The 13731-nt window shown below is 43.0% G+C and overlaps 3 long non-coding RNA genes across 6 annotated transcripts; 1 reads left to right on the top strand and 2 right to left on the bottom strand.

Annotated features, from left to right (window-relative positions):
* The first annotated feature begins 393 nt into the window (after positions 1-393).
* On the top strand, positions 394-4360 carry LOC125539285. Of its 4 annotated transcripts, none has more exons than XR_007296788.1 (9): positions 394-554; positions 685-1492; positions 1619-1723; positions 1906-2023; positions 2168-2462; positions 2570-3011; positions 3118-3515; positions 3593-4020; positions 4105-4360. It is a non-coding gene; the product is annotated as an uncharacterized LOC125539285 (long non-coding RNA). The 4 variants fall into 4 exon arrangements; XR_007296790.1 differs by having other exon boundaries at positions 3118-3849; positions 3949-4020; XR_007296787.1 differs by having other exon boundaries at positions 3118-4020.
* A 954-nt stretch (positions 4361-5314) lies between these two features.
* LOC125533819 lies at positions 5315-6155 on the bottom strand. Its single transcript, XR_007294367.1, has 2 exons — positions 5759-6155; positions 5315-5665 (listed from the first exon to the last, which is right to left on the bottom strand). It is a non-coding gene; the product is annotated as an uncharacterized LOC125533819 (long non-coding RNA).
* Positions 6156-6269: 114 nt separating this feature from the next.
* On the bottom strand, positions 6270-6851 carry LOC125533818. Its single transcript, XR_007294366.1, has 3 exons — positions 6763-6851; positions 6466-6681; positions 6270-6368 (listed from the first exon to the last, which is right to left on the bottom strand). It is a non-coding gene; the product is annotated as an uncharacterized LOC125533818 (long non-coding RNA).
* Positions 6852-13731: the final 6880 nt, after the last annotated feature.

Below are 13731 nucleotides of genomic sequence, written 5' to 3'. Positions count from 1 at the left end.
GTTCCACACGTAGGAGTCTGACATGTGCTGTTTGTCCATTTACTATAACCACAGTGTTAACCTCGGGATGTTCCCTATTCGAGTGGTTTGTTTCTACCAAGAAGAGGCTAATGAATTACGATGTATTGTAATTTTGTGTACATTTTTACTTGATTGGAGTCTATTAGTAACATGATTTATGATGCGGTTACTAATCTACGGTCTTCTAAATCTTTAATATTACTAATGGACAGTATTACCTTTACTGCAACGGCACATCGCGGCGGTCATGGCTTGTGAACAGTGCCATGGAAGAATCTGGACCCACTGTGATTATTGAAAAGATGCATGGTATTGTCTTGTCAGTTGTACTCTGTTGTCATCCCAACCACGCCCTGCCCTCTCAATTACGATACCACACCAACCTCCATCGAACCAGCTCGTCTTCTTCCTCTCCTCCATTTCCTCTCCTCCCCTGGAGCACCAGCAAGGATCTCCATTTCTTCGATCTCCTTCGGCTCCACGCCATCCATGCCACCCTAGGCCAGGGCAGCAGATCAACCTCCACAAACAAGGTATTCATACTAGCTCTATGTGTCAAAACAATGATTAGCATAATCTTAGTTGGTCCAGGTTCATTTTTGTTGTTGTTTTCACTCATAATGAATCTCACATCCCGCTCCCCATTGTCACTAAACATCGTAGGTAATTTAGCCATAGCAAGATGTACCAACTAGCAAGCGGTCATGAAGTTCCATCCGTTCTGGACAAATAGAATCTCAGCGATGCCTCTCCTAATGAACTTGGCAGTGATGTGGACTGTTTTGGTGGATCAAGTGGCCCTCCCGGCAGTCCTGCGATTACATCTAGGCTTTCTCTGTTGAAATTAGGTTTAGTCATAGCTAAGTTTTTTGATTTCAAGAAAAAGCTCGTAAGGGAAATTGGGTTTGATGGATTGCTCCAGATAAAATCATGGCAGAAGATAAATCTGAAGTACAGTTCTTATCTGATGGATAGGGTTCATGTGGATAGTAGTACAATCAACTTGGAGGGTTAGGGCATGCTTACGCTATCTGACAAAGAAGTACAATACGTTTTTGGTATCCCTTGCGGTGAGAAAACAATAAGTTCATAAGGCATTGAACCGTCTGAAGCATGTATTGAGTATTCAAGATTTGCAACTATCTTTGGTGACAAAGGTACACACAGCCTCAAGGCAGCATCGACATATCTGATCCGCGACATCACCGTTGAATCTAGGAAGATAGAAGTTGACTGCTTCAAGATTGAATTTGTCATTTTCGCCATAGGTCATGTACTCGCACCTTCAACAAAGCATGACTACACTACAATTGATTTCTGGGCAGCAACTAATGATGTATCTAAAATCAGAGATTGGAACTGGTGTGGTTACCTTCTGAAGCAACTTTTTCAAGCTGCCAGGAAGTTTAAGACAGATGTAACAAGGCGCACCCCCACCATTCACATTGTTGGATGCCACTTCTTCCTGCAGGTAGTGAGCCCTTCCCATATGCTGAAAATCCAAACTTATTTCATTTATCATCAAGCTGCTCACATCATCTGACTAGAAACCAACAACCAGTTAAATTAACCATAGTAATCTCCATCATGTTTATAGGTTTGTGTATTAGATAGCCTTGATCTGGGTCTGTTGAGCAAAGCAAGGGGAATGTTCCCGAGAATGGCACTTTTTGATTATGATTCAATGAAGAAAATGATTGAGGTAATTTCTGTTAGCATGGGCGGTGGCGAAATATCATTCCATGACGCATTAGTATGCATGCAGAGCTAGTATAGATGTTCTTGTTCCACGGCGAAATATCAACCCATACATGATCATTTATTTACATTTTACTAAAAAATTCCCATTACATTATGTCAAGTCTGACAAAATCTTAATACCAGCAAGGAAATGGTATGCGCCACGGACAATGATCTGAACCAAAACAAGTCAAGGGCATCACCCAACACAACAAGAGTTCAGACTCCATCTACGCCTATCCTCAGAGCCGATTATGGCAAGGTTGGTCCACTGGAATTTTCAAAACATATGTGTACCAAGTACCCATCTGTTGTGAGTATTTTACTTAGGCGATCAAACAAATTTATTTTTCCGACCTTAGTGGCACATCTTTCGATCTAAGCAAATTCATTGTCCTGTTCGCAGTTGGGCGAGAAGCTTGGTATACTTCTTAGAGAGCACAATGCGCGTGGGCTGGCTTGCATATCAGAGATGAGGGAATCTTTCCAAAACTCGACGTTTGGTTTCGCAGATAAAATATTAGGTGTGTAGCCGAAAATTGTACATGTTGCAAGGAGAATGGTCGGAAACAGTGCATTCTGAAGAGCGAGGAACCGAACAACGCCAACATTGGCAATTTGTCACCAGAGAAGATGAATGTTTGTCACCCCAATTGCCAATAGGATAGTAGCAAGGTTGTCTGCGCCAGTCGATAATGAAGGTAATCCTTCAGTTTTCAGCCATTTTTGCTAGTAGTATTATGCATGTATTATCATCATTAGACTACAACATATCTACCCATAATCCATTCAAATTCACGCATTACAGGTACCTCATCAGCAAATGGCTCAATTGCCCATAAAAGGGCTGCCGCACCCAACTCAAGCAACGAGCAAGACACATCAAAGAAAATCTGTGTTCGCCAGGACACGCCTCTTTAGATGGTTTCTCCATCGGTCATTGACACTGTCAACAACTCATCTTTGTCAGCCAAGCAAGAAGCTCGCAATGAGGTTGCCAACTTGGTTTACAACTTCTTTGATGATCTTACAACTGTCATTGCTACATACTACGCTGAGCTCTGCCCAAGGGCTGATTATGTCACCTTTGGCACTACAAACGACATTGTCCCAACAAAAATGCGATTGCCAAAGTGTAATTTAGCACGTGACTCTTGGGAAATTGGATCTGTACCACTCCCACCATCACCAATAGTTCTGAAAGCTATCAAGGATTGGTTATCTGCTGCATCGCCCTTACTGCTAGAGAGGTATTGCCTCAATAGCCATTCATTTTTTTCGAAATGATCCCCTCTTTTTTATCATGTCTATTGTAGTTTTCGCATGACAACATCTTATTTTATGCACTCCTCACAGGAAATGGATTGTGCACCCACATCCAAGGCTAGTATCAGTTGATGGAACAGAAATCCAGCAACAACTAGCAGGAAGCGAACATCTTGGCCATGAGATGGCATCAGTAATTTATAGACGCCTCCATCAGATGGATATATTGTTCTCTAAAGATAGCGCAGGGATGATATGGAGGAAATTCATGGAACCTAAGTTTCTCATAAGTCCAACGTTAACTAGCATTTTCTACATCATTTCCTTGAACTATTGATTACTAAATTCTCCATCACATGCCTTAACCAAAAAATGCCATTGTTTTATAGACAACAGTGTTGTCGAACGTTGACCCCTTAACAATATAATCTATCCGCACTAGCTTCACCGGTGCACTTGATAATTGGAACCCTGCCTCAACGAGAGTGGTAAGTATATAACCCAGTATTCTTTTTTAACAACTAGCATCTTACTAATTTAGCTGTCCATGATCTATTCCCAACAGTGGCACATACCAGCCATCTTGCCCGATGGATGGGCCGTCTACTCATTTGATATGCTGAAAAGGAGGATATTTGTTCTTGATCCAGCCATGGGACCATTTGGCTTTAGCAATCGCAGGGTAAACATGCATACATATGTGTCAAACCTTCTGCACTCCGCCCTCTTCAGATGCCTGCAGTGCCTCTATGAGTCGTGGCATTGCAGTTGTGGAGAATGGACCAGGTCATTTCTAATGCTCATGGCGGAGAAGGTTGATAAGTAAGTTGAAATCCACTTCCAACAACGTGTGTCTCAAATTTTATATTAGCAATCAACATATGCCTAATTACATTTTTACACGCACGGTACAACATGGAGGATTATGGCATATGTGCGACATTTCTTGCTAGGAATTTCAATGGCGAAAAGCTGCAAATCCCTTTGACCAAGGTAACTACCTTTCGTGCGTACCTACATTGATGAGAATATTGATGCATGGTAAACTCTTCGGTTAATCCTCAAAACACTTTTTAGGCCAACCTGGACATGCACAAGAACCTCACGCTGTACGAGGTCATGCGTCTAAAAGGCAATGAGTCTCTAATCCCACATGATGCCATTGAAGCTATCAAGGGCTCTTTCATTGTCATTTGAATTATTTGTATGCATATATATTTTCTATGTATGGGGAACCCGAAACAAACAATGATGCATCTCATGTTTTAAATAGGCATTTTGTATCAGACTATTTTTCTTAAACACAATGCAAGACCCTTCAATCATTCACATAACAATGCACTGAATTTACTAATTTTAAAGCACAAATAGGGATACATTCTCCTTGCACTCACTCACTCACTCACACACACACACACTTAAACCACTACATAGATCATGACTTAGGTAATACTAGGTCGCACACGAAAACATCTAGTAAGCTTTGAAGAACATGTAGCAAAACAGAGCTACCAGCAGCACATACATAGCACTGGCCATGTGTTTGCCCTTAAGATCCGACAACACAACTGGCACCACCGCTGCAGGTCGGACATGCATTGGCTCCTCAGCTTCACGTAAGCGACGAGTCAGTTGTTCAACTTGAGCTTCTACGTTCCTTGTAGCATCCTGCGGGTTTGAGTTCAACCTCTCAAGCAGCCACACCTAGCCCCTCAGATCTAGTGCACGCTGCTTAAGGAATGGATCATTGATTGGATCATCATGCCATACGAAATACTCGCAGCCTCCCCTCTACAAACATCCAAAAAGGAAAGCAGAACCAATTTTTGAATCACCCGGCGAATGAAAAGGAAATCCAAGTTTGGAAATCAGTGTTGAGCTTACTTACCCTTGAATGTTAAAAATTTCTACATCTCCTCACTGGATTGTCGTCGCTCCATGAAATCCACATGGCTGCTTTCTTAGGTGGCTTGTAGTCACATGGGTCCGCTGGCTCGTAGTCTAGAGGACCCTCCATGTACCTTATCAGCGACCTCACTGGTGCACCTGGACCTCTATGAGCGGCAGAACGGGATCTAGAGGAAGAAGAGCTAGAGGAGGCCATTGGAGCGATGAGGACAACTGGTTGTAGCTAAACTCCTTGAGAGGCTGGCAAGGAGGAATTAAACATATACTACTTATAGACAGATGCACTCAACTTGCAATGGTCACTACCATCTAGCGTACAACACACGCAGCCAGCAATGGCTAATTCAAAATTCAAACAAGGAGATGTAGACGTTGTGCATGCAGACACATTTCTTAAATAAAAAGCCATGCATGGCTCGATTCCGTCCCAGGGAGGTTCGTTGACAAGATCATCTTAACTGACATATTACAACCAAAATAATTAGGAGACCCAAGTTCGTACTAACAAGCACACTTCCAACTCGCTAATCCATCCAAGCTTTCGTACCACCAAAATGATTATCTAGCAGGTTGCGCCTAACCTAAACCCGCGGACAAGTCCGACGCCTCGCTGCGTCAAGAACTACTCTTCAATTGTCACTTGCTCCATGATTCCTAGATGAGGAGAAGAATTTCCCTTGGCCGCCATAGTCTCATACAACATCATCCTCCTCCTTGCCAGCAGACCAACCTAATGGAAGAGAACAAATTGATGCGGGAATCAGGATTTTTGAAACTGAACCATCACATGCATAGTATTTTTTGTGTAGCTCTATCATTGCACCTGTGGCACGTCATGTTCCAGGCGTGTACCATTGAAGTTGTCAGCGTAGTAAGCAACATATCCAGCATATTCCCCACTAAAAAACAAGGAATGCATCAGTCACTGACAGCAATGTTTCAGATTTGTTCTCTCATCACTACTACTCTAGTCCTCACCTTCCGCACGCAACGTGCATGTTCTTGTTGTACCTCACATGCCAATCCGAGATATCCATGTGCCACCCATCAGCAATCATCCCCCAACATTCTTCAAATAGTTAAGCGTGTTGAAAATTATGGATGAATGTGTGTCCCTGTACGCATGCTTGCTGTGCTCTGTGTAAACTGGATCAAGCATGTTGAGCCTTTTCAGCTTCATGTCAAAGACGTATAGGCACCACTCCTGCATGATTGATATAGGAGCCATGATCTGTAATGGTCAATCAATGCACAAACAAATAACACTCAACAACATGCAGAATATTCTCTTCGAAAACACACCCAGAACAATAATTAGGGACAACAACACTTACCATTCGGTAAAGTCTCAGCTGAAATCCAATCTTCTGGGAAGACAGTAAAGCACACAAAGTGTCAATAGCCTCGTGAGAATGTGGATTCTCCAGGTGCAGCTGTGTCAAAGCAATGAACAACATGAGCAAAATGTGTGTTGAATCCTTCCTGCAAAGATCAAGCCAACAGTCTAAATCTTTAGTTTTAGTGTCTTACCGGCACATCAGGTGATAGAAGACACCTCCAGAGAGGAAGGCCAACCTTATCCATCATCATAATCTCCCTCTCATTGAAGCCACGAACCCATGCTTCCAGACCACTGCAACCCATCTCTCCATTCAAACTGTATTGCAGCTACAACCGCCACATGTGCAAAAGATGCGCCAAGGAGCTCGTGCATGGTTTTCTGCCACTGGGACCATGGCACCGCATCTGCAATGCAAGGCATAATTTAGTGACAGTTTGTAATGAGGGAAGTACAGAAATAACACCAGACGCGCTTAAAGGTTTAACCTGGATATTCAATCGCCTTCGCCTTGCCCTTGCGATCAAGGATCATAGGTTTGTCCTCCGGCTCCTCATTTTCATGTGCTACTTGTACTACAACAAAAATTGCAAACATCGTTTCAAACTAATCAGTAGGTGCAAAATCAATAAACTCATAAATCATCTTTGATTATGTAGCCACCTGACACAGCAGCCCGAGTAGTAGATCGGCCCACCTCTCCAATATTAGGCTTCTGCTCATTCGTGCTATCAAGACACATGTTCAGTCCTATACCAACTCCAATGGTGTTCTGCTGCCCAACAGCCATAGCCATCATGGCATGAGCTGCTTCCCTTGAAGAAGCAGCCAGTTCCTCAGCCACTACATTTGTAAAATAATTTTTATTAAACTATAGAATTTTGCTCCTACGCAATGAGCCAATCATATTAAGAGAAAAATCAAGCACACCATACTATGGAAGTGCACATTCATTTTCAGACAATGGAACAATGGATCGCCTGTTGCCGCCACCGTTCTAGGTGTGGTTGGGATCTCCACTAGGAAGACCGTGGCCACAGATGCATGCTTCTTCACGTGTGCCATGAAGAAATCAAGTGTTTCTGTCAGCTCTTTCTCCTTGGTCTCCACAGACACTGCCTTTATCTCTTCCAGAACCTTCTCCCTCATGCAATAAACAAGCTTGAGAAATTGTGCCTCCCTATATATGCTAGAACTGAAACTTGAGCGTAGCCTTGATAGAACCTATCATCTTTTCATCATAGCAACCCAATGTGAGAAACCGTAATCATCAAGCTAACCAATGACTCACATTTAACATGAACAAATTTCAACTCTAATATGGACACAATACCTCATCAGTCCACACAGGCCCATGATGGCACATGTTGTTTGCGGGTTGCGCTACACCACCAGAACGCATCGGATCAGCTCCTCCAGCTCTTCCATTTCCCCCAAGTGGAACTGAGCGTGGAATGTTCATTGATGGAGAGCGGGGGACATCCGCAAGCTGACAACATAAATGGTAGGAAATCTATTCAATTGAGAAGGAAAGAAGCAAGACAATCCTATGAATTAGAACATTTTTCTTTGTAACTTACATCTAGACCGCATTCGATCCCGAATCTAGTAGCATGCTTGCGGATGAGATCCTTCAACAACACATCTGAATAACTAGAGATCCTAGGCAGTGGCAGCTGCTCCAAACCTTGCACACTATGCTCATGGTAGTCCAACCATATGATCTAACAATCCAAATGCAGGGAAATTAGCATCTCAAACAAGAAGAAACAAGCACAAGGAAAAGAGCATGCATTGCTTAATAAATTACCTGTGGTACAATAAGGCACCCGCCAAGAACAACAAATGCTGGATTTGTTGCTAGATCATCTCTAAGCTTCCGTGCTGCTTCCCTAAGTCCCTCAACCACATAGTCACAGAAATCATACTAGCATATTCTGTCTGGCTCAGCAACTACGGGTAGGAGCTCATTTGCTATTTTAGCAGTTGCACCGCTCGGCACAAGGAAAGTGGAGCTGGCTACAACCGCGAAGGCGGCCTTCATCGCGGTCCGCTCATCACCCTCAATGGCTACCTTGCTAGCTCCCTGAACTATCTTCTTAACACCATGAACTGGAATATTGTTTGACCTCGGCATGTCCGTGCCTAGTAATGCGTGCACCTTACCAAGCAGGTACTCGCGGTCTGCAAGGCAATGCCAACCCTGAGTGTCTATTTTCCTACCACCGCTAGGGAGACCAATTGCTCTAGCAACAACATTGGCATTGACATCTACGAACGTGCCATCACCCATCTCCATCTTCATAGTATATGGGTCTATTTTGGAGATCAAGGACATGGAAAAGATTTTGTTTGTGTTTCCTAGGACCCTAATCTGACACAACTCTCCCAATCATACTTCACCAAAAACATCTCTAACCTTGGGGTTCCATTCGCTCACAAGTGACTGCAACGCAATCGAGGTAAATGATGTCTGAATAGTTGGGACTCGCCTAGGCGCCGCGATTGAAGAGGCAACAACGGTTGAACTTTCGCCCAACAGCGACGGCGCCAGTGAGTTACCCTTGGGTCGCCCCCGTGCCATGGTTAGCTAGCAGCAACAAATCTGAAAAACACCAAAAAGAGAGAAAGAGAGGAGTTAAAACATAGATATGATGACAAGGAAGAAAAGAAGGATCAACATATGCAGCGAAGAAGATTTTCTAGCAGTTGAAAGAGGATTAACAAGGAAGAAGGATGACCAACCTTTGTTGCCTTCCAACTAGTAGTATCAACTGCTGGACCAGTGCACTTCCCAAAAGAGAGGGGGGGGGGGGGGGGGGGGGGGGGGGGGGGGGGGGGGGGGGGGCGGTGTGGTCGACTGGTTGTCGAGTTGGTCCAGATGCTGCTATTTATAGTCATGCGCCAACGAGTCTCCCTGCGTACTAATGGAACATGGTATTTGACACCGGATACTACTATTTCTGCATTAATTAATCTCACTTCTGAGACAAGTCTTATGCTCCCTAACCAAAGCAGTGCACATCACACGCACGGTGGGATCACACAAGCACATCTTTGCACACACACGCTGTCAAACCTTGTAGTTGCCTAATGAAAAAACAAACTGATAGCATTTCGAAAATACCATAACGCCAAAAAAATATTAGGGATTTTCTTTTAATTTCCATGTGTGGCAATTGTAGACCCAAAAACAAACATTCATTAACACACTTGGCCCAACCAAATCGATAGTTCGAAGAGACTTGCAAAGATATCAAATCATGCATATAAGAATTCAGAGGAGAATCAAATAATATTCATAGATAAGTTGATCATAAATCAACAATTCATCGGATCTCGGCAAACACACCGCAAAAAGGTGTTACATCGAATAGATCTCCAAGAACATCGAGGAGAACATTGTATTGAAAATCAAAGAGAGAGAAGTAGCCATCTAGATACTAGCTATGGACCCGTAGGTCTGAGGTAAACTACTCATGCTTCATCGAAGAGGTAATGGTGTTGATGTAGAAGCCCTTTGTGATCGAATCCCCCTCCGGTAGGACGCCGGAAAAGGCCCCTATCTGGGATCACACGGGTACAGAAGGTTGCGGTGGTGGAAAAGTGTTTTCGTGGCTCTCCTAGTAGGTTTTGGAATATTTGAGAATAATAGGCGGAAGAAATAGGTCGGTGGAGTCATGAGGGGCCCACAAGGGTGGGGGCACGCCCTACCCCCCTGGGCACGCCCTCCGTCCTTGTGACCGCCTTGTGGCTTTCCTGACGTGTACTCCAAGTCCTCTGGATGTCTTCTGGTCCAAGAAAAATCATTGTGAAAGTTTCATTCCGTTTGGAACCTGTTTGGTGTTCCTTTTCTGTGAAACTCTAAAACAAGGAAAAACATGAACTGGCACTGGGCTCTAGGTTAATAGGTTAGTCCCAAAAATAATATAAAATAGCATATTAATGCATATAAAGCATCCAAAACAGATAATATAATAGCATGGAATAATCAAATATTATAGATATGTTGGAGACGTTTCAGCGCCCTGGTGCCTAGTGGGCACCTGGCTGGCACCCTCTGGTATTTCCTTTCTCCAATAAGTCTTATATATTCTAAAATAAATCTTTGTAAAATTTCAGCTCATTTGGAGATGTGGAGAGTAGGTATCTCTGACATAGTGCTACTTCTTGAGCTTGAGTTGGTTTCTACTTCTTGAGCTTGAGTTGGTTTTTCCCTTGAAGAGGAAAGGGTGATGCAGCAAAGTAGAGTAAGTATTTCCCTTGGTTTTGAGAACCAAGGTATCAATCCAGTAGGAGACACCGAACAAGTCACCGAATACCTGCACAAACAATCAAACAACTTGCACCCAGTGCAATAAAGGGGTTGTCAATCCCTTCACGGTCACTCGCAAAAGTGAGATCTGATAGAGATAGATAAACGGTAAAGTAAATATTTTTGGTATTTTTGGTTTATAGATCGGAAAGTAAAATATTGCAAAGGAAGTAAATCAGAAACTAAAATTGTAGATCGGAAACTTGTATGATGGAAAATAGACCCGGGGGCCATAGGTTTCACTAGAGGCTTCTCTCAAAATAGAAAATAATACATTGTGTGAACAGATTACTGCCGAGCAATTGTTATAAAAGCACAAAGTTATGACGATATCTAAGGCAATGATCATGAATATAGGCATCACGTCCGTGTCAAGTAGACCAAAACGATTCTGCATCTACTACTATTACTCCACACATCGACCACTATCCTGCATGCATCTAGAGTATTAAGTTCATAAACAATGGAGTAACGCATTAAGCAAGATGACATGATGTAGAGGAATTAACTCAAAAAATATGATGAAAACCCCATCCTTTTATCATTGATGGCAACAATAAAATACATGCCTTACTGCCCCTACTATCACTAGGAAAGGACACCGCAAGATTGAACCCAAAGCTAAGCACTTCTCCCATTGCAAGAAAAACCAATCTAGTTGGCCAAACCAAACTGATAGTTCGAAGATAATTACAAAGATATTAAATCATGCATATAAGAATTCAGAGGATATTCAAATAATATTCATAGATAAGCTGATCATAAATCGACAATTCATCAGATCTCGGCAAACACACCGCAAAAATATTACATCGAATAGATCTCGAAGAACATCGAGGAGAACATGGTATTGAGAATCAAAGAGATAGAAGAAGCCATCTAGCTACTAGCTATCGACCCGTAGGTCTGAAATAAACTACCCATGCTTCATCGGAAGGGCAAAGGTGTTGATGTAGAAGCCCTCCGTGATCGAATCCCCCTCCGGCAGGACGTCGAAAAAGGCCCCTAGATGGGATCTCACGAGTACAGAAGGTTGCGGTGGTGGAAAAGTGTTTTCGTGGCTCTCCTGGTAGGTTTTGGAATATTTGAGAATATATAGGCGGAAGAAATAGGTCGGTAGTGACGAGGGGCCGACAAGGGTGGGGGCTCGCCCTATCCCACTAGGCGCGCCCTCCGTCCTTGTGGCCGCCTTGTGGATTCTCTCACTTGCACCCCAAGTCTTCTAGATGTATTCTGGTCCAAGAAAAATCATCGCGAAAGTTTAAGTCTGTTTGGACTCCGTTTGGTATTCCTTTTCTGCGAAACTCTAAAACAAGGGAAAACAGAAACTAGCACTGGGCTCTAGGTTAATAGGTTAGTCCCAAAAATCATATAAAATAGCATATTAATGCATATGAAACATCCAAAACAAATGATATAATAGCATGGAACAATAAAATATTACAGATACGTTGGAGACGTATCAAGCATCCCCAAGCTTAATTCCCGCTCATCCTCGTTGATGTCTACTACACAACCTTCTTCTTGTAGACGTTGTTGGGCCTCCAAGTGCAGAGGTTTGTAGGACAGTAGCAAATTTCCCTCAAGTGGATGAACTAAGGTTTATCAATCCGTGGGAGGCATAGGACAAAGATGGTCTCTCTCAAGAAACCCTGCAACCAAATAACAAAGAGTCTCTTGTGTCCCCAACACACCCAATACAATGGTAAATTGTATAGGTGCACTAGTTCGGCGAAGAGATGGTGATACAAGTTCAATATGGATGGTAGATATAGGTTTTTGTAATCTGAAAATATAAAAACAGCAAGGTAACTAATGATAAAAGTGAGCACAAACAGTATTGCAATGCGTTGAAACAAGGCCTAGGGTTCATACTTTCACTAGTGCAAGTTCTCTCAACAATAATAACATAATTGGATCATATAACTATCCCTCAACATGCAACAAAGAGTCACTCCAAAGTCACTAATAGCGGAGAACAAATGAAGAGATTATGGTAGGGTACGAAACCACCTCAAATTTATCCTTTCTAATCGATCTATTCAAGACTCTGTAGTAAAATAACATGAAGCTATTCTTTCCGTTCAATCTATCATAGATTTCGTACTAGAATAACACCTTAAGACACAAATCAACCAAAACCCTAATGTCACCTCAAGTATCCGTGGGTATGATTATACGATATGCATCACACAATCGCAGGTTCATCTATTCAACCAACACAAAGAACTTCAAAGAGTGCCCCAAAGTTTCTACCGGAGAGTCAAGACGAAAACGTGTGCCAACCCCTATGCGTAAGTTCACGAGGTCACGGAACTCGCAAGTTGATCACCAAAACATACATCAAGTGGATCACGTGATATCCCATTGTCACCACAGATAAGCACATGCAAGACATACATCAAGTGTTCTCAAATCCTTAAAGACTCAATCCGATAAGATAACTTCAAAGGGAAAACTCAATCCATTACAAGAGAGTAGAGGGGGAGAAACATCATAAGATCCAAATATAATAGCAAAGCTCGCGATACATCAAGATTGTGCCGACTCAAGAACACGAGAGAGATAAATCAAACACATAGCTACTGGTACATACCCTCAGCCCTGAGGGTGAACTACTCCCTCCTCGTCATGGAGAGCGCCGGGATGATGGAGATGGCCACCGGAGAGGGATTCCCCCAACAGCAGGGTGCCGGAACGGGTCTAGATTGGTTTTCGGTGGCTACGGAGGCTTCTGGCGGCGGAACTCCCGATCTATTGTGTTCCACGAAGTTTTTAGGGTATATGGATATATATATAGGAGGAAGAAGTACGTCGGTGGATCTCCAGGCTGTCCATGAGGCAGGGGCGCGCCCAGGGGGGTGGGCGCCCCCCACCCTCGTGGGCAGCCCGGGACTCTTCTGGTCCATCTCCGATACTCCGTGGGCTTCTTCTGGTCCAAAAAAGTTCTGTGAAGTTTCAGGTCAATTGGACTCCATTTGATTTTCCTTTTCTGCGATACTCTAAAAGAAGGAAAAAACAGAAACTGGCACTGGGCTCTAGGTTAGTAGGTTAGTCTAAAAATCATATAAAATAGCATAAAAATGCATATAAAACATCCAAGGTTGATAATATAATAGCATGAAACAATCAAAAAATATAG

Source organism: Triticum urartu, chromosome 2, assembly GCF_003073215.2.
Source record: "Triticum urartu cultivar G1812 chromosome 2, Tu2.1, whole genome shotgun sequence".
Lineage (NCBI taxonomy): Eukaryota > Viridiplantae > Streptophyta > Magnoliopsida > Poales > Poaceae > Triticum > Triticum urartu.
This window is presented reverse-complemented; position numbering and strand designations above follow the sequence as displayed.